The 26,004-nt window shown below is 35.8% G+C and overlaps 1 pseudogene; it reads left to right on the forward strand.

Moving 5' to 3' along the window:
• LOC134376177 (probable ATP-dependent RNA helicase DDX10) overlaps positions 1-25,720 on the forward strand; it is a 44,151-nt pseudogene extending 18,431 nt beyond the window's left edge.
• Positions 25,721-26,004: the final 284 nt, after the last annotated feature.

Below are 26,004 nucleotides of genomic sequence, written 5' to 3' on the forward strand. Positions count from 1 at the left end.
CTCCTCTCATTTTTTGATGCATTTCAAAGTAAATTGCAGATATCTGTCTACATCCCCCTAAGTACTTCAGCACACCTATCACTAATGAGAGTTCAGTATTTGTATAGATTTTCTTTTTTTGATGTAAAATTTACATATAATGAAAAATGCAAATTCAAAGTGTACATTTGCTGAGTTTTAATGAATGTATATATCTCTGTAACCCAAACCTCTGATAAGATATAGAACATTGCCATTAGCCCAGCAAGTTCTCTTGTGCCTCTTTTTAGTTCACCCTTGGCCCTACACTTTCGGAGGTGACCACTATTTGCATATATGTCTGTGTGTGTGTGTGTGTGTGTGTGTGTGTGTGTGTGTTTGACATATAATCTATAAGGGATTTTGAATGTATTTTAAAGTCATGTGTTGGATTTACTTTTTTAAGGAACAATAGAGAAAAGATCTCTTTTTGACGTATGTGTGTGGGAAATTTGTTTGAGAGATGTGCCACCATAAAAATTTGTTTCCTTTTTTGGTCTGGATTTCGAAGTTACTACCATGGCATACTTTTAATGTTTTTCCTCCCCTTAATTCCACAAGCACCCCTGCCACTTTGGAACAGAATTACATAGTTTGTGAGCTGCAGCAAAAAATAAGTGTGCTATATTCCTTCTTGAGAAGCCATCTGAAAAAGAAGAGTATTGTATTTTTCTCCAGTTGCAAAGAGGTACTGACTGTTTATTTTCTTTATGAACTTATTGATGTTGAATCATCCCTTTTGAGATATCACATTTCGGTTACACAAATAATTGTATCATATGAGAAACACAGTGCTAGGTGTGGCAATGGATCTGTAGATAATAAGAATCCCGTGTCTTTTTGTAAAGGAATCTGTGGATGGGACTTTAATCTGGATGAGGGCAGAAACTGTCTTTTCTTCAGTATTGTGGTAGGTGCTAACAATACTGGAAACGTAGTAGCTCTCACATATTGGTAGAATGAACAATTGGCAGCTAGGCTAAGCAGAGGTCTTTATAATCTGACACCTCCCATCCCCTCCATGGATATGGAACTGAGTATTGCGTTTATTTCCGTGCTTCATATCTTTGTTCGTGCTGATCTCTGTTTGGGATGTCCTCTCTGTATCCCTTCACCCTAATTCTGGGGAAATATTTAGTGTTCTTTAAGGCTAAGTTCAGATGTTCCACACGAAAGTCCTTTTCTGACACTTCCATTTTTTAGAATCAGTTGCTCTCTCCCCTGTCCTTCTGTAGTGTTTTGTTTATACCTTTATTTAGTTCATAAACACTTCTTGAACACTATACCAGTGCTAGGAATAAGGGATTCAGAGATGTATGAGGTGTCCATTGACAGGTGACTGGATAAAGACAAGGTGGTATATATACACAATGGATTACTACTCAGCTGTAAAAAGTGAAATCCTATCATCTGTGGCAACATGGATGAGCCTAGAAGACATGAAGTTAAGTGAGATAAGTCAGGCACAGAAAAATAAATACCCCATGTTCTCATGTGTGGGAGCTGGAGAAAAAAATTGAGCTTATAGAAGTAGAGAGTAGAGTTGTGGTTACTAGAGGCTGGGAAGAAAGGGAGGTAGGAAGAGTTAACAGAATCAAAATCACAGCTAGAGAGGAGAAATAAGTTCTGGTGGACTATGGTAGTGGTAGGCATTTATAATTAACAACTTATTGTATATTCTCAAATGGCTAGAAGACAGGAGCTCAAATGTTCTTCTCATCATGAAAATGATAAATTGTGTTGGCGAATATACTAATTACCCTGATAGGATTTCACACATTGTATACATATATTGAAATATAACTCATGTATAATCAATACATGTCAATTAAAAAATAAGTTTTTATTCATCATGAAAAAAAGTTCATGGAAAAATAGAAATAAAAGATAATACAAATCTTTCCATGAACTTTTTGGAGTACTCATGTGAGAAAACTTTGTCTCCTCCCCTAAGGAGAAAGGAGCATGGTCAATTTTGTGTGCCAGTTTTTCTTGTACCATGTTTCAGACTCCTGATCACATACAGTAGTTGGCATCTTGTAGATCATTTCTAGATTTATAGCTTTTACAACAGCTGAGCTTGATAAATATGCAGGTGAGTTTCCCTCCAGCTTGTGGGGAAGATGAATGGTGGTTTGTTTCTCTTGTTGGGTGAAAACACTTGAACTCTATCATTTTACTATGTAAAGAATAACTTCATATTTTTTTAAGACCTATTTTAGATTTTCAGGACTTTATATCTTCTAAAAAAGGATGGTTTTGGTATCTAGATGTTAGGAAATAAATCTGAGAGTCCTGTTAAAGTTTCTGCTTTGTAATACTCTGCTTTTCTTCTTGTCACAGTAGACAAAGTGTCCTTGCTTGTATCTGTGACTAACTCTTCTTGTGTATTAGACTGTCTTCTCGTGTGCTCAAGTCCTTTGCTACTGCAAATACCCCTTTCTCTCCTGCATTTTCTTTTCTCCCTATCATTCTTTAATATTGCCCATATTAAAAATAAAAAATCCTGTGTCCCTTTCTAGTCACTACCTCTTTTCTCTGCTCTTCTTCATAGCAAATTCTCCTAAAGGCTTATCTCTAATAGCTGAGTCACTTTATCATCTCCTTTTCTCTCCTTAGCCCACCTTTGAGTCAGCCTTTATTAAGGGATGCAGCTTTCCAGAGGTGGTGCTCAGTTATCAGTCTTTATCTTACTTGACCTCTTAGAAGCATTTGGTACTGCTGACCATTTTCTCCCTCTTGAAGCAGTCTTTAGACTGCTGTGACTCCTCAGTCCTCCCCTCATGTTTTCTGACTACTCTAATTTTAACCTCCTCTACTTGACCTCTGCAGTTTGGAGTGCCTCAGATCACTCTACTCCACTCTTTTCCCATCTATGCTTTCTTTCTAAGTAACATCATTAGTTTCATGGCTTTAAATTCCATCTATGTGCTAACAACTGCCAAATCCACATCTCAAGCCCTAACTTCTTTCCTGAGCTCCAGACTTGTGTATCCCCTTGACTACTGGGTATGTTGCATACCTACAATGCATCTCAAATTTAACATAGGAAAAGCAATTTAAGAGTTCCTGTCCCTATGTCTTCCTCCCCCAACTCTTCCCCATCTTGATAAATGACTGAATCCTTAATTCCTGTCTGTCTTCATCCCATATTAAATCTATTGATAACTCATAAGCTCTGTCACTTCTCACCCCCTCCCATGCTACAGTGCAGTCTGAACCATGCTTAACTTTGTCTTAGCCTTCTAATTTGTCTCCCCATTCTCTCTCTTTCCTGTAGTTTTCCCACGTAATAGCCAGAATGGATCTTTGGAAAGTAGAAACTGGAATATGTCATTGCCTTGCTTAAGACCCTCCAGTGACTTTCTATACATTAGAATTAAACTCCATACTTAGAACTTACATGGCTTTATCCCACATATGTTTTCCCCCTCAGTTAGTTTGTCAATTCAAGGCCAGTCCTGATTCAAGAGATAGAGAAAGTTTTTATGAACTCAGTTTACACTTCCTGAGTTTCTATATGTACTTCTTCTGAGATTGATTTGCCTGAGTGCATCTGTGGTCTGGAAATTCTACTTTTCCATCTCCCCTTTCATGGTGGCCCTTTTAATATCTTTACAAAAGACAGGTGTAAGTTCATCTATCCCCAGTCTTACTGGTACATTGTCCCAGAATCAGAACCTTTCACTAGAGTATTGCTATTGAGAAAATGAATGTGTCTGCTGACTCTGTAACACGTGATTTTGCAATTTAGGTGGTGTCCCATTCTTTACCTTCAACAGAATTGAAGAGAGACTTTAATGGAGTTATTAACTGATAGATGATTACAAATAATTTTTGCTGATCTGTCATTATGATTTTTGGCATATTTTGAAGGAGTTCAGAGTTAAGGTTTCTTCTAGTCCTTTTTCTGTATTTATGTGAACAGATTTTCTTAACTCCTATGTTAGAGAAAATAGGAATAAAATGCTGAACTCTGCCTCAGTCTATCAATCCAGTTTCCGTTTATGAGTATATAAACTAGAGACATAAAACTAAAACAGTAAGCTCCTTCTAGTTCCGTACATTCAGATGTATTTACAATAAAATTTTGTCTTATAGTTATTTATCAAATCCTAACATATTTCTTGTTTTGGTCAGTTTTATACTACTATTATGATAATTTCTCAGTCTGAGAAGAAAGTTAATAAAGCCATATAAACAGAAAATTAAAATAATGTGTATCGATTTTAACTTTTTTGTTGTGGAAACTTATGGATTATGATAACACGATTAATAAGATTTTCAAGCTTAAAACTTAAGATATGGTTCTGTGGGATCAGGAAATAGAAATGAGAGTTAAAGGAGGAAAGGAAGTAAAAGTTCTTTCTGTTAAAGGAGTTTCTTCACATTTTTTGCATGATTGATGGGTATTAAATTGCTTTGCTATTTAGAATCCGTTGGATACGTTTATAAGAGATAAGTGTTTATTTTTAAAACATCAGTATTTATCAGTAATTACATTTTTTGCAACTATTCAATTTTGGAAAAATTTCAGATAACTTAAATGCAAGAAGAGCATTTTTTCCCCCCAAAAATTATTTTAGGAAAAATTCGATCAAAAATGTTTGAAGATCACAACTCAAGACTACATTTCCCTTTTCTCTCCTCAATATTTAAAAAAATATTTTTTTCATTGGTGAAATGTGTGCTCCTTAGTACATTTTTGCTGTTTATTTTGTAAGATTGCTGCCATCTGGCAGTACCAAACTCATTCTTCTGTTAATGCCCAGGTGCAGTAACTATACCGAGTGTTCTGCCGGCTATGTCCTGGTATTTCTATCCTTGCCCTCCATGGTCGACAGCAGCAGATGAGAAGAATGGAAGTGTATAATGAATTTGTCCGTAAGAGAGCTGCAGTGCTGTTTGCTACTGATATTGCAGCTAGGGGGCTGGGTAAGAAAACTTCCTACAGTGAAATTTCTGTGATCATGGGAAACATGATTTGCTTGTAAGGTGTATTTTGGGAAATATAATAGATTCACATAAGTGGGCTTTCTTTTCTTTCCTCTTATTTTGTAAGAGGAAAAATAAGTAAATTGATGAGAGTGGATTACCGTTAAGAATTTGTTGGTGAAAATTTCCATAATATTTGCATCTTTTGTGCTCTTACTGTTTTTTTATTGATAATTTTACCATAGAATCCTGAGGAACATATAAAACCAAAGGAAGATTAAACATTTAAAGACATGAAAAAAAACCTGTTTCTTTGAAAATTGGAAACTTGTTGATAGCTATTGTCACTCATTTCACAAGAAAAATCAATGAAGTCCATCTTTTTACCAACCATTCTAATTTTTATTTTAAAATCACTACACGTAATGTATTTAAATTTATTTTCAAAAAGCCGCTGTGTTAGTTTACAACTTGTGGCTTTGTGGCGGTGGCATGGGGTGGAAGTAATTAGAGAGGAAAACTAATTAAGAGGTAGGAAGGAGCAAAGGATGAGAATATATAGGTGGTAATTTGAATTCTTCAATCACTTAATTTTATTATATTTGTTAATTATGGCAAATTTTTAAACATAAGCAAAATAAGTTTAATGTCCTCTTATATACACATTATCCAGCTCTAACAATGATCTTTGTCATGATCCCCCTTTTCCTCCTGTCTGTCTTGGAGTATTCTAAAGCATATCTCAGGCATATCAGTTCATCCACATGTGACAGGAGATAGCAGCCAAATATGCATATTTTTAAAGCTCTCTGGGCTATTTTCTCAGCCCTATAACAACTCATTTCCCCACCCCCTCATCACTATTTGGCTATATAGTTTTGAAACATTTTGATTGTGTTTATATGTATTTATATGTCTCTGATTTTTTGAACCTAAAATGCTTTAGGTCAACAAAAGCAAATTTTGAACTGAAGTTTACTCCTTTTAAGGGCCAGATTCCTTTCTTAATTATAAAATAATTCTAAAAAATCACACGTACTATCTACTTACAATGTCATATTTTCCTTGGATTTTCTTAAATCAGATAGCAATCAATGTAGCCCTTTTTGTACCCTTTCTCTGTTGCATTTTACTCCCCTCTCTCCAAACACACTTACTGTCTTATGTTTGGTGTGTAAACTTTTAGTTGAAGGTTCTTTACCTGTAGTCCAAAGAGTCTGTGATAGAATTCAGTGGATCTGAGAACTCTGAAGAGGAGAAAATTACATATTTTCACTAGCCTTTAACTGAAATATAGCATTATGAAGGTAAGCAACAAACTATTATAGTTTCAATAGTACCTATGACTTTGTCACTTACTGAAATCCTTGATGTTTTCATTTTGCATTAGTTTTTACAGATATCTTGGAATATTATTTACACTCAGTCCTATTTAGATGTTATGGTGGTTATTAGACCCACGATTAGGTCATGTTAGTTAATGTAGTAAACAAGCCCATACATTAGTATATCAAATTCTATAAAAAATATTGATGTCTATAGTTTTTATTAGAAATGTTTTCTCTTGTAGTCCTATATGTTTTCATTTGTGCATTTAAAACATTATTTTGAGGAGTTCATAGGCTTCAACTATGGCACAAAATGTCAAGAGCCTGTGTTCTAGTTTATTTTTTAAAAAGTATTTTCTGTGGATATATTCATTAGCAATTTCTAGTATTATCTTGGGTCTTCTAGAAGTTCATATAAACAATATCGTTATACATACTAGTCTGTGACTTGCTTTTGAAGTCTTTCCATGTTGGTGTATAAAGATCCAGTGTTTTTATGAAGAGTACCCCATAGTATGAATTTATGCAGTTATCTATTCATTCCTGTAAATAATGAACACTTAAAGTTGTTTTTTATTTTCCATTACAAACACTTGCAGTGAATATCCTCAAGCTCTCTTTTGTAAATGTCCAAGAACTTCTTTAGAATATACCAGTATCTTTTTAAACTTTATTCTTAATTTTAATTTTTAATAATACACGTACATGGGTGTAAAAATGAGTTAAGGGAACATGCAGGCTCTGCTAGAAGTAACTCCTTAACTTTTTTATTTCCTCTTGTGTTTAGTTCCATATTCCTAAGTAATCTTATGTTCTGCCATTTTTAAATCTATCAAGTTTAGAAATTATCCAGAAACTTCCTTTTATTACCTCTCTAACAATCAACCGTCTTCTGCTACCCGCCATCTATTATATATTGTTATATCACGACTTCTGGTTAAATAAACCTTTTTTTATTTACGTTGTTTTGGTTATAAATTAATTGCTTCTGAGGAAAGTGTAGTGTATTAGGGCTACTTTCTTTCTTATGCTTTCTTTTGCGATTTTCTTTGAGTTAATAATTAAGTTGTTACAAAATTTTGCTTAGTTTTCCATGTTCCCAGTTCTAATTTCTCTAATGTTCAAGCAAATGCCACATTCCTAGTTTACTAACAGTTCAGACACAGTTCTGTTTCTTTTCCCCTTGGGACCTCCCTTTTGCAGCTTCTGCCTCTAGTTCTAATCTGAACTGGTTGCTCCATAAGCCGTATGCACGTTTCTCTTCCTAGGACTCTTCTTTCTAGATCTCTGTCTTCTTTCTTGGCTTACCTTTTTTTTCTCCCTTTTTAATCTTATTTTCTAATAGCTTCCTAAGCGTACATGGGAGGTAAATTTTGAGTCTTTGCATATCTGATAATGGCATATCTTTGAATGATAATCAGGTTGGGAATAGAATTTTAGTTTGAAATTTTCTCTCTAAATTTTACAGATATTTTTCATTGTCTTCTAGTAGTCAGTATTCTGTTGAAGGTGTTTGCTTTTCTGATTCTCTGATTCTTTTTTTTGTAACCTGCTTTTCTTTTTCTAGATATACTTAGGATTTTCTGTTCATCCAGTGTCCTGACATTTTATGATAATGTACCTTAGTGCAAGGTCCTACTTAGTTGTTGTGCAGGCATTCAGTGTACATTTTCACTCTGGACCCGTACTTTAATAGAATTTTCTATGATTAATGAAATATTCTACGTCCAGTACTGTAGCTAGTTGCCACATGTGGCAATCGAACACTTGAAATGTGGCTAGTGGAACTGAGGAAGGGATGAGTGTTTAATTTTATTTAATTTTAATTAAACTTGAATAGCTACAATATTGAGCAGTATAGAGACTCATCTCTTTCAGTTGTAAGATACTTACTTTTGAATTGCTTCTTGGTGTTTTGGTTAAATAACATTCAATATTTATGTTATTTTGACTATGTAATTATTGTTTGCTGCTGAGGGAATTAATTCCTTAGATTGTTTCTTATACTTTTTTTTTGCAATTCTCTTTGAGTTAACAACTGCCTTATAAAATTTCTCCCCTTCCTCACCCTTATTTACTTTTTTTTTTTTTTTTTTTTTTTTTGTCTTTTTCGTGACCGGCACTCAGCCAGTGAGTGCACCGGCCATTCCTATATAGGATCCGAACCCGCGGCGGGAGCATCGCTGCGCTCCCAGCGCTGCACTCTCCCGAGTGCGCCACGGGCTCGGCCCCTTATTTACTCTTTCTAGAGGAGTATTTGACCTCTTTGATCTTCTAATTTCCCTGTTCTCTCCTATTGCCCATCTCTTTGTCCTTTTCGTGTTCTTTCTGGAGTATTTCTTTGACTTTATATTTCAACTTCCCTAATAAAATTAAAATTTTTAAGTGTGTAGACCTCCTTTTTTACAGCCTCTTGTTGTTTGATGGATGCATGTTTTCTCTCTCTGAAGGCATTAAGTTTTTATGTTTTCTTCTCCACATTGTTTCTGTTTCTGCTCTGTAGCCTTTTCTCTGTCATTCATGTTTGAGGCTTCTCTCAGTTTTCTGCAATTAGATGTCTTTTTATATTTAGCAATGAGGCACCAAAAAACTATTTGAAGTGATTTGTACATGGATGAGGCTTGTTGACTAATGGCCTTCATTGTGAGGGGATTTAGACAGAGTCGATCATTTTGTGGAAGACACAAAATGTTGAAGTATATTGTCTTCCAGCATTTAATCTCTCTAGGGAAGAAAACCTCAACCTCATGAGAATTGAGCTTGCTGCTGGCTCTCTGGAAGCCTAGCAAGAAAGTAGACATGCAGGCTTTCCCTCAATACCCCTGTTTTCACTCTGCCTCTGCCTTCTACTGCATCTGGTGTCCTGGGGTCTGAAGCCTTCCTCCAGATTAAGGCTCTTGGTCTTGAGACCCAACTATACAGGAGAGGGTAGGGGACTTGAGACTCTAAGTACTGCTTTCAGCCCATCTTCCTGTTTGTAGCATTGTGACATGCCCCTGCCTTCTGAGTCACCTGCTTACTTCAAGTCCTGAGAGAATTGTTCTAAATATCTCTGTTCTGTTTTTCTTGGTTCTTTCTCCACATACTGAAATTCTGCCCTTTTGAATAGATCATATGACTTAGTGACAGTTTTTCAAAAAAAAAAATTTAACATTTACATGTATATTTTTGTGGGGTACAGTTGTGTCGTTTCAATATATGCATATACTGCACAATGATTCACTTAGGGTAGACAGCATAGTTTTGTACCCGTTAGTCCACCACTTCCCCCACCACCCCATTTCCCTCCTGGCCTCTGGTAACTGTTGTTCTACTTTCTACTTCTATGAGAGCCAGTTTTTTTTTTAGATTCCACGTATGAGTGTATGACTTAGTGACAGTTTGATGCTTCTAAGTATCATTATCTTCCAATATCTTTTTGTGTGCTCAGCCCTTTTCCTTGATAGAAATTGATTTGAAATCCTTGCAGCAAAATCAAGGAGTTGAGAGCAGGATTCTCTGGAAATGAATGGAAACTTCTGTAGCCAGAAATATATATGGAATAATTATTGCTAGGAAATGGGGAGGGACCTAGAAAGACATTACTTCGGATAAAGGTGGGAATAGCAGGAAAAGTAAACCTTCATTTAAATTTAGAAACTGGTTTTGTAGTTCACTAGGTCCCCATGAAAAGTGGTTCTTTTAGGTTATTAAATATCAGGGTATTTCATTATTTGTCTGACCCAAAGCAGCTTGTCTCTTCTATGTCAGATATGAAGAAATCTCATTCATACACTGTCATTAATTTAGGTTCACTTTGTCAAAGAAAAATGTTTATCTCTTGGTTCACACAATTAACTTTATTTCTAATAGGATTCACAGATGATCTGTTAGTTTGATGTGATAGTCATAGAAAGTTTGGGCAAGCAATATTGTAAAATATAAATAGTGCAGCAGGACAGACATTTAAACTGATTTTTTTTTTTTTTTAAACTTGACATTCTTTCTTTGTAGATTTCCCGGCTGTAAATTGGGTTCTTCAGTTTGATTGTCCAGAGGATGCCAACATGTATATTCACAGAGCCGGTAGAACTGCCAGGTAGGTGTAGCGGCCCATTTCTTTGCTTTTGATGCTAAGTACAAAGCATGCTTCCCAACTGCAGACAAAGAATGGAAGGATTCAGGTACATTTAGTGCTGGTTTGGCATTTTGTGGTGTGAGTTGATAACAGCTTCACAGCTATTGTAAATCATTATGGCAGGTACTCGATTAGTGCTGAGAAGAATCCATGAAAAACTTACTTTAGTTTTATTTTAATCTTCCCTTACTAAACTTGTCAGTAGAACTGCTCACTGAGCATCATCTCATCGAATCCTAATGATCTCTCAGGTATAGGACCTACTATTCAAAGCTCTGTTTTCAGGTGAGGAAAAACTGAGTCTTTGAGCAGTTAAACAACTTGTTCAAAGATCTACAGAGCCAGTGCAAAGCAGTATGACTCCTCTAGTCTAGATCTTGTCCTCTTCTAGCGTATAGGCTCTAGTAAGAGGCAAAGCGGTGTGGAGTCATGAATTTTTTTCCTTTCTTCCTAGTGCAAGAATTAGAGGCATTGCTGGAGGCCACTCCCAAATATTTCTTTTTGTGCCCCTCTCCCCCAAACCCACCACTCCATGAAAGCACCCTTTGCTCAAGAGCTGTGGGAGAAATAGAACATAGCAAAGTCAGTCATTTGAAACTAAATGGCATAGAAAGGTATCTGAATTAATGAAAAAGGATTCTACGACATGTCATTGCTATTGAGGTTGCAGTGAAGCCTGGAGATGAATGCTTTTGGTAGAATTATAAATAGTTGACATCTTTCTGGATAGCATTTGGTAATGCTTATCAAAGCCTTAGAGTTCTTCTTTTTGCCTTTGTAATTCCGCATCCAGAAATGGATCTTAAGAAAATAGAGATGAATAAAGTTTCCATAGAGATGTTTGTCTTACTAATACTTGTAATGTTTAAAAATTGATGGCAACCTAAATATTAATCACAATAAAGTTATGATTAGTTACAATTAGCCACAGATGGACTGTTTCTTTGGTTTTACATTTTCTCAAACCTGGATTATTGAGGATTTATGATATGGATTTCAATGTTGATCTCACTGGACCAACAGTTGCTTGTGATTTCAAGCCACAGGCTTTTGTTTAAGGGTTTCCCAGGGATGGCAAGATCTTTAGGCCCAAGCAAAGACTGTACTTTTCTGGCAAGCTTCTTTTTTCACCTGCCCTGTGCCTGTTTCATCAAGAGGCTCCAGGTGTGAAAGTTTCCTCTATCCCTTGCTCATCCAGGAAGTCCCTTTGGAGTTTAGTCTAAGATTTCTTTGGATCTGTAGTTTTCAGGTGGCTTTGGAAAAAAATATAATTTTTGTTTGTATATGGTAACTTCTTGTTTGTTTCAGCTGGTGAAGGTTTTCCTGTCCTTCTATGGCTTAACAAGAAGTAGAGCTCTTCTTTCCTATATGTTTTTTAATTTTCATAAGCGATGTTTGAATGTTTGAGTGTTTAAATGTTTTTTGATTGATTCACATTTACCCTGAGGTCATCTTCAAATATGGGTTATAATCAAAATGTACTCACTTAAATGTGTTTCTTTGACCAGCATGAAAGAAGGGAGAGAATAGTATAATAATAAAAGACTATTTAAAAATAGGGTTTATATCCTATAGGGTTCAAAAATATGTCTCTTAATTGCCATTTTTTAAATGTTTTATTTTTATTTTTAATTTTTGGGTGGGTATGGTGCATGGATCAAACCCTGGCCTTGGTGTTATCAGCACCACACTCTAACCAACTGAGCTAACTGGCCAGCCTTTCTTAATTGCAACGAGTGGTATAGTATTTTGAACAACAAGCAATAGAGTTAGAACTGGGTTCTGTGTATGATGTCATTGTGTATTCAGGCAAACTTGTCTTCAGGATTTTATTTCTTCTGGTATCTAAGTCAGGTGGGACATGGGTAGAAAAGCAGTGTGTTCTCTTTTCCATTTTATAAGAAAGTGCATGGTGCCTGAGTGGTTCTTAATCTGTTGGGTACATGTTTGAATTATTATTCATAGTGAGACATTCTGAGAAGTCATTATTTCTCCAGTGTTTAGTTCTCAGTAAATGTGTGGTATGTATACATGTGTACCTGTACTTAGGTACACATCTGCATCCTATGGTCCTCTGGATAGGTAAGGTTGGATATGGTGTCTCACAGCATATTGGATGTCGGGCTTACATGCTCTTAGATGTACCAATGATATAGACCTGGATAGGGCAGACCAGACTGACTCCTTCCTAGAATACATTTAGCAGTATTTAAAAATGACTCTCCCTATATGAAGATTATTGGACATCTCAGTATACCAAGAAAAGGTCCAAGACGGAGAAGTATTTCAGGGTTCTTTGTTCCTGGAGAAGTTGTTGAAAATCTTATGTAGTTGAACATCTTATGGAGTTGAGCATGCTGTGGTGAGCATTAAATTGGGTCTTAATGACCGTGGAGAGGAAGAACATCACAATGATTGTGTCTGAAGAGAGAGAATACTAATTTGAAAAAAAAGTTTTAATGTAATTTTTAATGTAGTCATCAATTTTGAAAGTACAGCCTGTTTGACCTTTTGTAACAATTAAAAATATTTTGAATTGACTATTTAGATGTGTAGTCAGTGGAAAGGTTTAGCATATATAATGCTTATTTTGTTCTCTGGTAGTTTAAAAGTTGCCATTAATGGGCTTAGAGATAATTAGAAAGTTTTGTGGCCATAGGACTGAATAATTGAATAGAATAAAGGCTAAATTAAAATTTGAGACTAATTAAAGTCATGTGTTAGGCTGTAATTAAAACTAGGTTGCCAGATAGTATTTGCTTTTGGAATTGAACTGTAATATATGAATATAGGAAAATGAATTCGTTAGCAAATAGCTAAGATTTGGGGAATCTGTTCTTTCCTTTCTATACTTTAAATAAAAATAAGGGGTGATTCAGGTACTTGTTGCTTTGAAGTACTTATTCTGTTTTAATTTATTCACCTGTCTAAAATTCTTTTGCTCTAGAGCCATCGAGAAAAACTTCCCTTTATTTTCCTTAACCACACACACACCTTAAAAAAAAAAAGATCTCCTTTAGGGACAAGTGAAGCAAGGGATATGAATATAATTTTATAAAGCTGTATCCTGTGGTGCATTCTACCACTTGAGAGATTCTCTTTAGGGCTTACAGTTTTTGGTACTCATAAAACCAAGCTCTTCCATTTCTTATAAAAATGCCCAGTTGGAAATAGAAAAGATTTGGGATGAAAGGTAGGCACACCTCAGATACTCCTAACTTTTATAATGCTTTTATTTGGGGAGGTTTGGGGGGGCCTGTGGGAGTTTATGTATAACTATTTTCTTTTCCAGATCAGTAGAAGGTAAAATAATTTCGGCAATATTCTCGCTTAGCTTTATTTGTCTGGCTGCATTTTGTGACTCTCAGAAATTTCATGAGTAATTTGGGTAGCAGAATGTGATTCCACTAGGGGACAGCAGAGGCCAAGCCTTTGCATTGTACGCACACTGGCAGCAGTTTAGATCTTAACAGCAAATGTGAAGATGGAAACTAGTTAAAATTTCCAATAACGTGAAGAGTTATGGTTTGTTTGTGGAAAATACTAGCACTTTCTGGAATAGATATGGGATTAAAAAAAGTTTCTTTAATTGGTTTGTGAATTGAAGTAATAAAAGTGAAAGGACAATTTCCATGAGCATTAACTTAAAGGACAGGAAAATTTGCTAGTGAAAATTCTTTCTTTTATTCCTTTCACTTAGATTCGTGAAAGTCCTGTCTTCATTCTGCTCCTTCTAGATAGAGGCTGATGCTTCCTTATGTGGTAATTTGCCATTGTGTGTTGGTATCTAGGGTTTAAAGTTTTAATAGAAGTCCAAGGCAAATCCTTCATTTTGCATCTTGAAGGAGTGAGGAGCTGGTGTAGAGTATAGCTGTAGAGTAGATAGAGGACTGACATTTCTTAGCAGTCTACATTTTGTCATGAACTTACTTCCCCATCTTGTCTCCTACTGTCCATTCAATACAGCAGGTGGACCAATCCTTTTAAAACACAAGTTAGATCATGTCACTCCTCTGATGGCTTCCCATTTCATTCAGAGTGAAGGCCAGTGACATCCTGGGCCTATGCTGTTCATTCTCCCTTCTGCCCTTCCTTTTTCTGTTCTGCTCTTGTTCCCTGTGCTCCATACTGGCCTTGCTGTTTCTTGTACATGCCAGGCATGTTCTTGCCTTAGGGCCTTTATATTCACTGTTTGGCTCAAATGCTTCCTCAGGTATCCACACAGGTATCTTTCTTACCCTCCACCAACCACTTCTTTCCCTGCTCTGTATTTTCTTTTTTCCATAGCCCTTTCTGCCTTCAAATATGAATTTCAAAGTGTTCATGGAAAGATTCATATCATCTTTTAAATTTATTTTTCCACCAACTTTTTGAAGTACCCTCGTATACTAGAGCATTTACTTAGTATATTTTTTGTTTCTTTCTCCCTATTAGATTGTAAGTTCCACAAAGGCAGCAGTGTTTGTCTAGTTTATTGATGTATGCTATGTGCTTAGAACAGGTCCTGGCATATAGCAGACATTTGAGATAATAAATCCGACTTATGAATAGATCTTACCTAATATGTTAATTATCTATTGCTGTGTAACAAATTGTCCCATGGCTTAGTGGCTTAAGGCAATAATTTACCTCATAGTTTCTGTGGGTCAGGAATCCAGGGGTGGCTCAGCTGGGTCCTCTGGTTCTCAGTCTATCACAAGGCTCCAATCAAGGTGTCATATGGTACTTTAAGCTCAACTAGGGTTGGATTTGTTTCCAAGCTCACTCACATAGTTGTTGGAGATTCATTTCCTCCCTGGCTGTTGGTCAGAGGCATTTTAGTCCCTTTTTATATGGTTGTCTTCATAGGGCAGCTCACAACTTGTCAACTGACCTCATCAGAGAGAGCATTATGAAAGGGCAAGGAATTGAAAGGTGGAAGCAGCAATATCTTTTATGACCTAGACTTGTACGTCACATTCCATCTTATCTGCAGTATCCTAGTGGTCACACATCTGAGCCTATTCACTGTGTGTGAGGTAACTACACAATGGTGTGAATACCAGGAGGTGTGGATTATTGGGAATTATCTTAGAAGCTACCCATCACACCCAGTATCAAGTTTTATTAATAATTTTAAGGATAAAGGCAATCTCGAGTTATAGGTGAAGCAGGAAGAGGTCTGGGACCTCCATTACAGCCCCAGGTATTTTCTTGCCACATTAGGGTGTACTCTGCCCAGCCTAACACAGAAGACTCTAACTGATGTGTGTGACATATCACACAGATGGGCCATTTGTATACTCAGGTGCAGAGCTCACTAGAGAGAAATATCCACTGAATCCATGGATTGTGAACAACTCTGGTACATTCTATTAAAAGCCTCTCATAGATGAGGACCCTCATGCTAACAGCATTTGTCTCCCAGGAGGTCTGTCAGTATGTTTACGAGGAGATTTGACTTTGGCCATATCACTTTTTTGTTTGTTTGTCTGGCATCCTCCTCCCTACTTACCCCTATACCACATGGGGAATGAATGGATTGTGGCTTAGCTATTTACTTCCCAAAATTTGATAAATATTTGTGTAAATAATGGGTGAACTCATTTAGCCTGTAGAGCAACCTTATGAAAGAGGTTTTCTTACTAGGAAACTTTTTCTCAGAGACTTGAGGTAAAATGTGTCTAAGATTACTCAGTTGAGTAAGTACCAGGCCTGGGATTTATACTCAGGTCTTTCTGATTCTATAGCTCGTTCTTGCCAATGTGCAGCTGTTTACATTTAATGGATTCTAGTGGGTGCTGCTCCTATGCAGGGCTTCTAGAATGCATGAAAGCCAGGTACTTGGAGAAGGAAGGTTGATGTCTTAAATTTGCTGCCATTTGTGGTCATGAAGATAAACTAAAAATGTAGTCGTTTTCTTTCTTATTTGGACTGTGAGAGCCAGATATCCCATAGTTGTTCAGACATTGTCTTTAAAAGTCAGGAAACTTAGGTCTGAATTTGATTTTGTCACCTAATAGCTGTGCACCCTTGGGTCAGTTTTTAAATTCCTTAAGCCTTAGTTTCTTCTCCTGTAAAATGAGGTAATCATATCTAATTCTCAGTTGTTTCCTGAAAGTACAGTTTTAGGTAGAATCAGTACTGCTTTTATTTGAGTTTTATTTTTATTCTTATCTATTAAAATTTAGCTTTAAAAAATCCTTTTTTGGGGGAACAGAGTTGATAGAATTTAAGATTTCTACCCTTTGTGAACTCTATAAATCCATTTTCTTAATCAGTGAGCTAGAAGCTTTCCATGCAGTATGTATTAACCGGCTTGGTTTCTTTCCAGTTATTTTATGGAGAACTTAATTTGTCACTGTTGAGTCTATCGTGATATACCTTTTTGTTATTTGAGATATTAGGTTGCAGATGACTTACTTTTTCCCAGAATATTTCCAAACCTATTCTTTTTTCTCCTTAGAATCCAGTGTAGAGTGTTTAGACATCCTGTAAGTCAGAGATACCTTCTTTCCTGGAATCAGCTCTCTTTTGTACCATATTGTGTGGGAGGAACAGAACAGTTGGACTCAGATTCCTTATGGCTGTCTTTCTGCATCTGCATGACAGACTGCACTGTTCTTTCATAGTGACATGAAATCTTGGGGATGGTTGCCACAGGTAAGGCTGAGGTATAGGGAGAATGGGAAGATTCAGGGAAGGAAAAAAAGAAGGACTGTGGAATAGAGTGTAATCAACAAATGTTTCCCTTTCTCCACCTCTTGATTATGCTTGTGTTATGAATAATGACTAGTATATTAATAGTCACAGTTGTAGAATTTCATATCCTAAAGGGACCTAGATCATCTTATTCAAATGTATAATGTGTAAATAAGAAAATGTAATAGATCGCAATAAAATCTTATCAAAAATTGTATAGCTAATGAATAAATAGTACGACAGTACTGGAACCCACTTCTTTTGGCTCCAAATCTAGTGTTTTATCTCCTCGTATAACATCTAGTGGTCACTTGCTTTCCTTTACTCACCAAATATTTATTGAACAACTGTTAGGGACACATGTGTGTGTTAGGGACACGTAGCACATTCGTACATCCTCAGATTTAATGGTCAAGATGTGGAAATACACTAATTTGGTAGTACTAGGATGTGTGTTAAATGAAGTAAGAGTGATATAAGATGTCCAAAAGCATATAGAGTTAGTTTTTTACTTATTTTTGTTAACTTGTATTTTATTACCAAAGTAATGCTTATTCGCCATGCAGATTCTAGACAATAATGGGAAAACAATTAAAATTATTTAAAATCTACCACCCAGAAAGTTTTTTTTCGTGTATGTTTGTGTGTATATATTTTTTCAGATTACAAAAATGGAATTGTGCTAAATAGACCCTTTTGTAACTTGACCTGTAATCTGGGACACCAGGTGGAGAGAACTTGGGGTGACTAGGCAGTTATTAACAGGGCCAGATCAGGGCAGGGTGGAGTGTCTGCTTATACCTCCCAACTACTGTTAGAGACTTTATTGGAATGGAGTTGATGTGTTAGAGAATTTGAATTGAAGTTAAAGGGTTATTGGCTTTTGGGTAAAAAGCAAATTATTGCCAGAATGGCAGGGCTTTTTTTTTTTTTTTTTTTTTTTTTTGCTTCTCTGGCCATAGTTTGAAGGTTATTTTAATGGAAGAATTACCATGTGCATCCAAGTCAGTGGTCTGAATCTCCTATTTTAGCCAAAAATACTAGTGAGCTGCAGGATGTGGAGATAAGCTTTTTGGTATTAGTTAGACAGTCATGATCAACCTACTGAGGATCCTTGTTTCTGGACAGCATGCTGGTATAATTGAAAAAGCAGTGGATCCGAAGTTTAAAGTCTGATATGTAGTGACCAGCTGATTTTAGGCCAACTTCCTGGTATTTGGGGAACTTTATTTTATATTTGCGTCCTCTACTGATTGTTTGCTTTTAACATCAGCAAATTAATGTAAAACGAAGTTCTTTGTAAATTTGGATGAGCTGCGTAAACACAACATGGCATTAATAGTAATGGTGAAGATGAAATTTTTGTTGTTTCAGATGCAGGGCTTTTTTATATGGTGCCTATATATGTCTTAAAATAATCTATTATGGTGACTACGGTTAATATACTATATTCTTGAAAATTGCTCAGAGTGAATGTTAAATATATTCTCACCACAAAAATAACTCTGTGAAGTAATGCATATTTTGATTAGCAAGATTTAACCATTCTACACTGTATATATACTTCAGAACATAATGTTGTATATAATAAATCCATACAATTTTATGTCAATTTGAAATAAATTCTAAAACAAAAATCTGTATATGTGGAGTTTTAAAATGTAAGTATTATGAAGAACATTTATTTCTCTTGTATATATATTTAGCCTTAGGCCATGGATATTGCTTTTGAAGTCTGAAAGCTACCTCATGGGTAAATAGACTTTATTCTTATAAGCATTAAAACAAAGTGAAATGGCTTATGCCTTCTTTATAAAAAGAGCTTTTATTCTTGAAAACTGGAAATTTTTTAGTATTAGTGTGTAGGAGATAATTTGTGCTTTACGTTGTTTCAGGGAAAAGACATGTATAATGTAAAATAGGTAAAATGGCCAGTGATGATCTTTTTAATAGATGCTTGCCTTGTGGGATTTGGCTTTGGATATTATTTTCCATTTTCCTTTGGGGAAACTAAACTGCACTGTTACAGTCTGTCTTAACCTTGTGTGGCCTTTTATATACATATTCTGTTAGCTATAGCTTTAAAAGGTTTGTGCGTGGCCCCTTTGTGACTTTAATCCCAATTCGTTCTCACAAATTCTCTCCGGGTGCATGAATGGGTAAATAAGATAGATATAGATGACTGGCCACATTATTCCTGCTTATGAGTCAGAAGAATCTCAGAGAACATTCAGTGGATGCCTTTTTGATGTCAGAGAGTTCTCTTAACCCTTTGCCCTAGTTCTTGCTCTATGTAGACTTGTGGGCCTATTTATTTTATCATGCTGTCTCTGAATTTTGTATAGAATGTTGAAAGGGTTGACAATCTTTCAAACCACTGTTTTCCCTCTTCCCTGATTTTTCCTGTTTGGGCCACACAGAGTAAACCTTTCTACTTCTGAAGGCCTGAGGGCATTTTGGTACTGCTTAGTGGTCAGTATTAACTGATTTTGTCCTCTTTGATCCTTGACGTGTCCCTAGTGAGGTCTTGGTGCTTCAGAAGTTGTGATGTCCCCAAATATCTCGTCTGCTTAGGGTGTCACCTCTTTATGTTATACACTAATAACTTATGCCTTCATGGTTGGCTTAGCCCAATATTGCTGAGGCAAATCCTTTAAATTCATATTTCTTTGTAGTGAATAGATATGAAAAACTTTCAGTCATATTATTCTGTGTTAAAATATAATAAAGAACGTATGTGGTACTACTTTTTCAGTTATGAAATATAGTTAGTAAAAGGATTAAGTAAGTTGTATGTTCAGCTTTACTCTTTCCTGCATTAACTAGAAAAAGCAAATAAGCATGAAGACAAAAGTATACAGGGGATTCTTAAATGCTGCCTTTTCCCCATGGAAACCTTGACTCTCCCATCTGTATCCCTATCCCTAATGTTTGACTAATTCCTAATTATTTCTGTGGGTCTCAGCTTAGATGTCATTTCTTCAAGGAAGTTTTCTTGTCTCCTAGACTACATTAAGTAGAGCTCTCTGTCATACTTACACATAGCTTCCTGTATGTCTACTAGTTCACTCATAACACTTGATTGTTATTACTAGTTTTAATTACTGGTTTTAATGTCTGTCCCTAATAGCTTTGTAACAGCCAGGACCATGTCTTTTTTGTGTGTGTGACCAGTTAGGGGATCGCAACCCTTGGCTTGGTGTCGCCCGCACCGCGCTCAGCCAGTGAGCACACCGGCCATCCCTATATAGGATCCGTACCCGCGGCCTCGGCACTCCCAGCACCGCTGCGCTCCCAGCGCCGCACTCTCCCAAGTGAGCCACGGGGTCGGCACCAGGACCATGTCTTTTTTATCTCTGTTTCAGTGCCTAGCCTATGGAGGATCTTTAATAAAATGTGTTGAAAATTAATGAATGAACTTGAAGAAAATTTAACATTTCGATAAGTTTTATATTTTCCTGTCTGAATCTGTGTACACATAAGGATATTTACATATTTATCTTATGAAAATGAGATTAGACTAGAGTTTAACCTTATTCATAGGAGTTGAATTTTAGAGCCAACATGTCAGGTAAAAATTGCCCTTCAAATCTTACTTTTTATTTTTGGCAGCTGGCTGGTACAGGGATAGAACCTGGACCTTGGTGTTATCAGCACCATGCCCTAACCAACTGAGCTAACTGGCCCGACCTCAAATTTTAAAATGCAGTATAGTACCATCTCTCAGCAAATCATCAAAGTCAGTTTTTCCTTTCAGCATTCAATGATAAAGGTCTTACAGTGGTATTCAGTCTCTCCATGCAGAGGCATCCACGGTCTTCCAAAAACAGGATCTTATGTACCTTTTTAGCAGTCTTTCCTGTTGTCCATTTATGTACTCCAGCTTTGGTGTTCACTCTTTACGAAATTTGCCTTGTACTTTCTGGTTTCTACTCCTTTGTTCATGTAATTCATCTTTGGGATACCTTAGCTTTTTCCTTTCTGTCAAGGCCCACCTGAAATGCCATCTGCCATGACTATTTCTGTTTATCTCTGGCTAGCCCTGAGTGAACTCTTTTTACTTCTGTGTTGGTGGCATTTATTGCTGTGGTTGACCTTCAGCACTTATTTACAATTCTGTGACTGTTCTCTTGACTCTCTTGCTTCTGTGTTTTTGTCTTTCCTACTCAACTGAGCGTTAGATAACAGAAGACAGGGATTTTCATCTTCTGTTTCTTTGTGTTCTTCAGTTTATGCCTGACACAAAGTTTCTCAGGAAATAGTTTATTTGGTTAATTATAAAAATTTCCCTTTGTATTTTATAGCTTGAATCCTGAAGAGAGTGCTTTGAGATTTTTTTCTTTTGTTTAATTAAAAATATTTCCCCAAATACCCAATTTCATTGTCTGTTTTACTAGTTGCATGTCATAGCTGACACTAAGGTATCAGGAAGTCTGTATGCACGTAACACAAGAAGCTTAAGTAACTACAAGATGCCTTGTGGCCCATGTTAGTACAAATTTCTGAAGGTGCAAGTGTGAAATAAGATTTTACTAGGTGAGGGAAGAGAAGTTACATGGATTGGAGGTATGTGTTTTATCTGAGCAGTGATCCATTTCTTATAACTGATGTCTCTGAACAACTTTATACCCAAGGTATAAATAAAATTCCCAGGAAGATTAATTGATTTCTTTAATATGTTTGCTGCCATGTTCATTAAATGACTGATTTTATTAGATCCTCTAGTGACTTGAGCGAGAAATCGTCTCCATGCTATATAAGTAGACATTTATTTAAGAAATGTCCTTCGGTTGGTTTCTTTCTTTAAGATCTAGCTCTTGTACTGTGGCACAGCCTAAAAGTCACTAGGAATTATAACGAGTGATGAAAATTTGATATGAGGCATTCAGAGCCCTAACTTTCTGCTGCCACAGAAGGTTAAAAACTGGTATTCTTAATATTTACCAGTTAGATGAATTTGCTTCAGCGTTTTTGTTCATCATACTGTTAAAATGTAAAAAGCAGGTTGCATTGATACAGATTTTCTTCTTGTTTAGGTACAAAGAGGATGGTGAAGCTTTATTAATTTTGCTTCCCTCAGAAGAAAAAGGGATGGTACAGCAGCTTCTCCAGAAGCAAGTACCTGTGAAGGAAATCAGGTAAGAGCTACGTGTTGTTTTTATGTTATTATTAGGAAAATAAGGACATGAAATTACTGTGCTTAATTATGTATACCAAATTCCCTTCTAATCCAATCAGCTGTCTGGTTTGTGACTTAAAAAAATAAAGACTATTTTTTTTTTATTAGAACAGTTTTAGGTTCACAGCAAAATTGAATAGAAAGTATGAGATTTCCTTCATACACCATGCCCCATACATGCATAGCCTCCATTTACCAACATCCCCTGCTAGAGTGGTACATCTGTTACAGTTGATGAACCTAAACTGACACTTCATTATCACCCAAAGTAAGTTTATGTGAGGGTCAGTCTTGGTGTTGTATACTCTACAAGTTTGGACAGATATGTAAAGATGTGTATTCACCATTATAGTATCATACGGTATTTTCACTGCACGAAGAAGTTCTGTGTTGTCTATTCCTCTCTCCCCTCATCACCTCAGCCCCTGACAACTACTAATATTGTTACTGTTTCCATGGTTTTTTCTTCTCAGAATGTCATACAGTTGGAATCATACAGTATGAAACCTTTTGATATTGGCTTCTTTTACTTAGTAACATGCATTTAAGTTTCCTCCTTGCTTTTTCATGGCTTGAGAGCTCATTTCTTTTCAGTGCTGAGTAATATTCCATTGTCTGGATGTAACAGTTTATCCGTTCACCTGCTGAAGGACATTTTGATTGCTTCTAGGTTTTGGCAATTATGTATAAAGCTTCTATGAATACCCACCTGGATGTTTTCAACTCCTTTGGGTAAATACCAAGGAGCATGATTACTCGATAATAAAAGTGTGTTTGGAAGACAGTTGGGCAGTTTCTCACAAAACCAAAAGGGGCTACCGTTTTGCATTTTCACCAGCAATGAAAGAGTTCCTGTTGCTCCACATCCTTGTCTGAATGACAAATTTCAGTCTCACTTGTATTTGGGCTGTTGAAATGCTTTGGCTTGATTTCTCTAAAAATAATTTGGAGGGTGGTTAGATGGAGGAAGAGTGGTCGAGGAGGTAGAAGAAACAGAATTGGCCACAAGTTAATAATTGTTGAGGCCGAGTGAAAGTTTTCTACCTTTGTTTATTTTGAAATTTTCTAAAATTAAAACAAAAAAAGGAAAAACAACCTCATCCACCACCACGCATTATCACCCCAGCTTTTCAGGAACAAAGTGGTTCAGTATAAAATCAGGGAAACAAGTGGGGTGTCTTGTGAAACCTAGAATTTTTCTCTCCTGTAGCCCCAGTGGGCAGAGTTAAGTACCATCCCTGTTGTATTATGCCTACTTTCCAAATAGAGAAGTCAATATTTATATTCTTTTGCTATTTGTTTATTACTTAAGATTGATTTTGTGTTATTTGACTAAAAATGAAAGCAGTTATAAAAATGATATTAGACTTCACTCTATTTTATTGAGGATCCATCTCCCATGGGAGACTCCTTTCTATTTTTGTAGAATTAAGAAGTAACTAGGGCTAATTGCGGTGTTAATCTAAGTATCTTTCACTCACTCATCAAGGGATGTTTAGAGAAAGTGTCTGTGTCATTTCCTTTCTCTTTTGATATTCGTAAGAGAATCAAATTTATGTCCTGTGTAATTTTGGTCTAATCTGGGTCATAGATGAGAAAAAATGTTACACATTGAAAGATAATACTGAGGAAAATAGGAAAAGATTGTGCACCATTTTTAGTCTCTAAAATTGAAATATTTTTATTTAACCTTTATCTTTTTGTTACAAAGAATCAATCCAGAAAAACTTACCAGATGTCCAGAAAAAACTGGAATCCTTTTTAGCCCAAGATCAAGATTTAAAAGAAAGAGCACAAAGGGTAACTTGTTTTTGAACTGGATACATTTGTTGGAGTGGAATTTATGATAAAATTAAATTTCATCATCTTCTGTTCCTTCTAGGTTGCATGCTCATGTTTCAGATATTCAAGCAGTGTAATTTTCAGATAGATAAGTCTAACTTATTCCTTAACTTTGAAAAATGGTTTTCTGTTCATTTGCTTGGTAGCTGGCTAGTGTGGGGATTCAGACCCTTGACCTTGGTGTGTTACAAGGCTGTACTCTAACCAACTGAGCTAACCGGCCAGCCTGACAAATGTTTTTTATATTAACCTGAGAAAATCTCTATTTGTCTATAGTCTTAGAAAAGACATATGGAAAATCCTCTTAAAGATAATTTTTAGATGCATGATGGCCTGGTTTCTAGTATGTTTATAAAACATACTAGTATGATTTGAAAACTGTGGTCATAAAAAAAATGTAGTAAAATGGCCTTTGAATTGTCATCTATAGTTATTCTAGTATAAATTACAGTATAAAATTAAAACTTTGAAATAAAAAGCCTCTTTAAAAAGTATGTTCTCTTGTATAAGAAATGTAGGTTTGAAATGAAAACAAATTTACATGGGTTGCAATTTAAAATGTATTTGCTTTTGTTAAGATATTAACTTTCATGAAAGATTTGAATGGACGTTCAAATTAAATAACATACTGAAGAAGCAAAATTTCTGAAACAGAGGAGGAAGAAACCACAGTAATAATACTCTGCCAGTTCCCCAAGATGGGTTTTTACCCTGACTCTGAGGGGACAGATATAACAGTCTATTATTTGCTTAAAATTGATGGAAGTGTCACAACAGTGGTAGCGGGACTGAATTTAAAAAGTAGGCTGCTTCAGTTTATCCTAAATCCCCATTCTGTCCCTCCGTTGAATTCTTAAACATATATAAAATTAATCATAGTATTTGAATAGGAGTAAGAAAAAATATTAATATTCAAGTTTCATGTACTATAGTTTTAGAAGATTACTTACAGCTCTTTCAGAAAAATTACTTAGGACTAGATGACAAGATGCTATTAGTTTTTCAGTAAATTAGGTGCTCTGTCTTTAAATGTGACCCAGAAAAATATTTGTAGCCTTAGTTTCACTTCAGCTGCTGAAATGAAATGAAATGTTTTGACTGCAGTTTGAGTGATTTGAGAAGCTCATATTAAATCCAAGAGTTATTCTGTATCTAATACATGTCAGTATACTTGTGCATTGCAAAGATACATTGCTAACCATGATGTTTGACATTTGTTCATGCACTTTTTATCATGCGAGCATCACAAAATGATTTTTGATCTGCGTCTAAATAAATGAGATTTTCTATTAAGCCAGTGCTGCAATTCAGCAATCATTTAATTGCTCACTGTGTGCTTTGTACATTACTTTGTGAAGTGAGAAGGTATTAAACGAAGTGGAAGATTAGGTTAGGTGTACTTGTAAAGAACCTTATATTGTTCATGAATTGGATATATTTGAAGGAAATTTAAATAGTTTCTCCTTTATTTGTTGAAGCATTGAATTGTAGGTGCCTACAAAATTGGATGACCAGGGTGATCCACAGTTGTACTCCTGCTTCCGCAAAGCCTTATTTAAATTTAGTTGCTGCTATATTACTTTTAAAGATGATTTTGAATTGGATATTTTCCCCATGTAATAATACATAGACTTCTGCATTTACAGCTCTAATTATATTTTCCTTTGTTTCTATTGTTTTTTATACCCTCTTTCTCCTCCACTATGTAAACTTATGAAGGCCGAACTGTTTTGTTTGCCTTTATATCACTCATAGAAGCCAAGGGTTTTCCTCAGGAAAAGCAAATGGATACATGATTATACAATTCTTTCTGTACCATACATCCAATATTACATATTTCTGATTCTTCCTTTGTAATGTCTCTTCTGAAACTGTCATCATGAGAATAAGGTAGTATAGGGTTT

The sequence above is a fragment of the Cynocephalus volans genome, chromosome 4 (assembly GCF_027409185.1).
Source record: "Cynocephalus volans isolate mCynVol1 chromosome 4, mCynVol1.pri, whole genome shotgun sequence".
Classification (NCBI taxonomy): domain Eukaryota; kingdom Metazoa; phylum Chordata; class Mammalia; order Dermoptera; family Cynocephalidae; genus Cynocephalus; species Cynocephalus volans.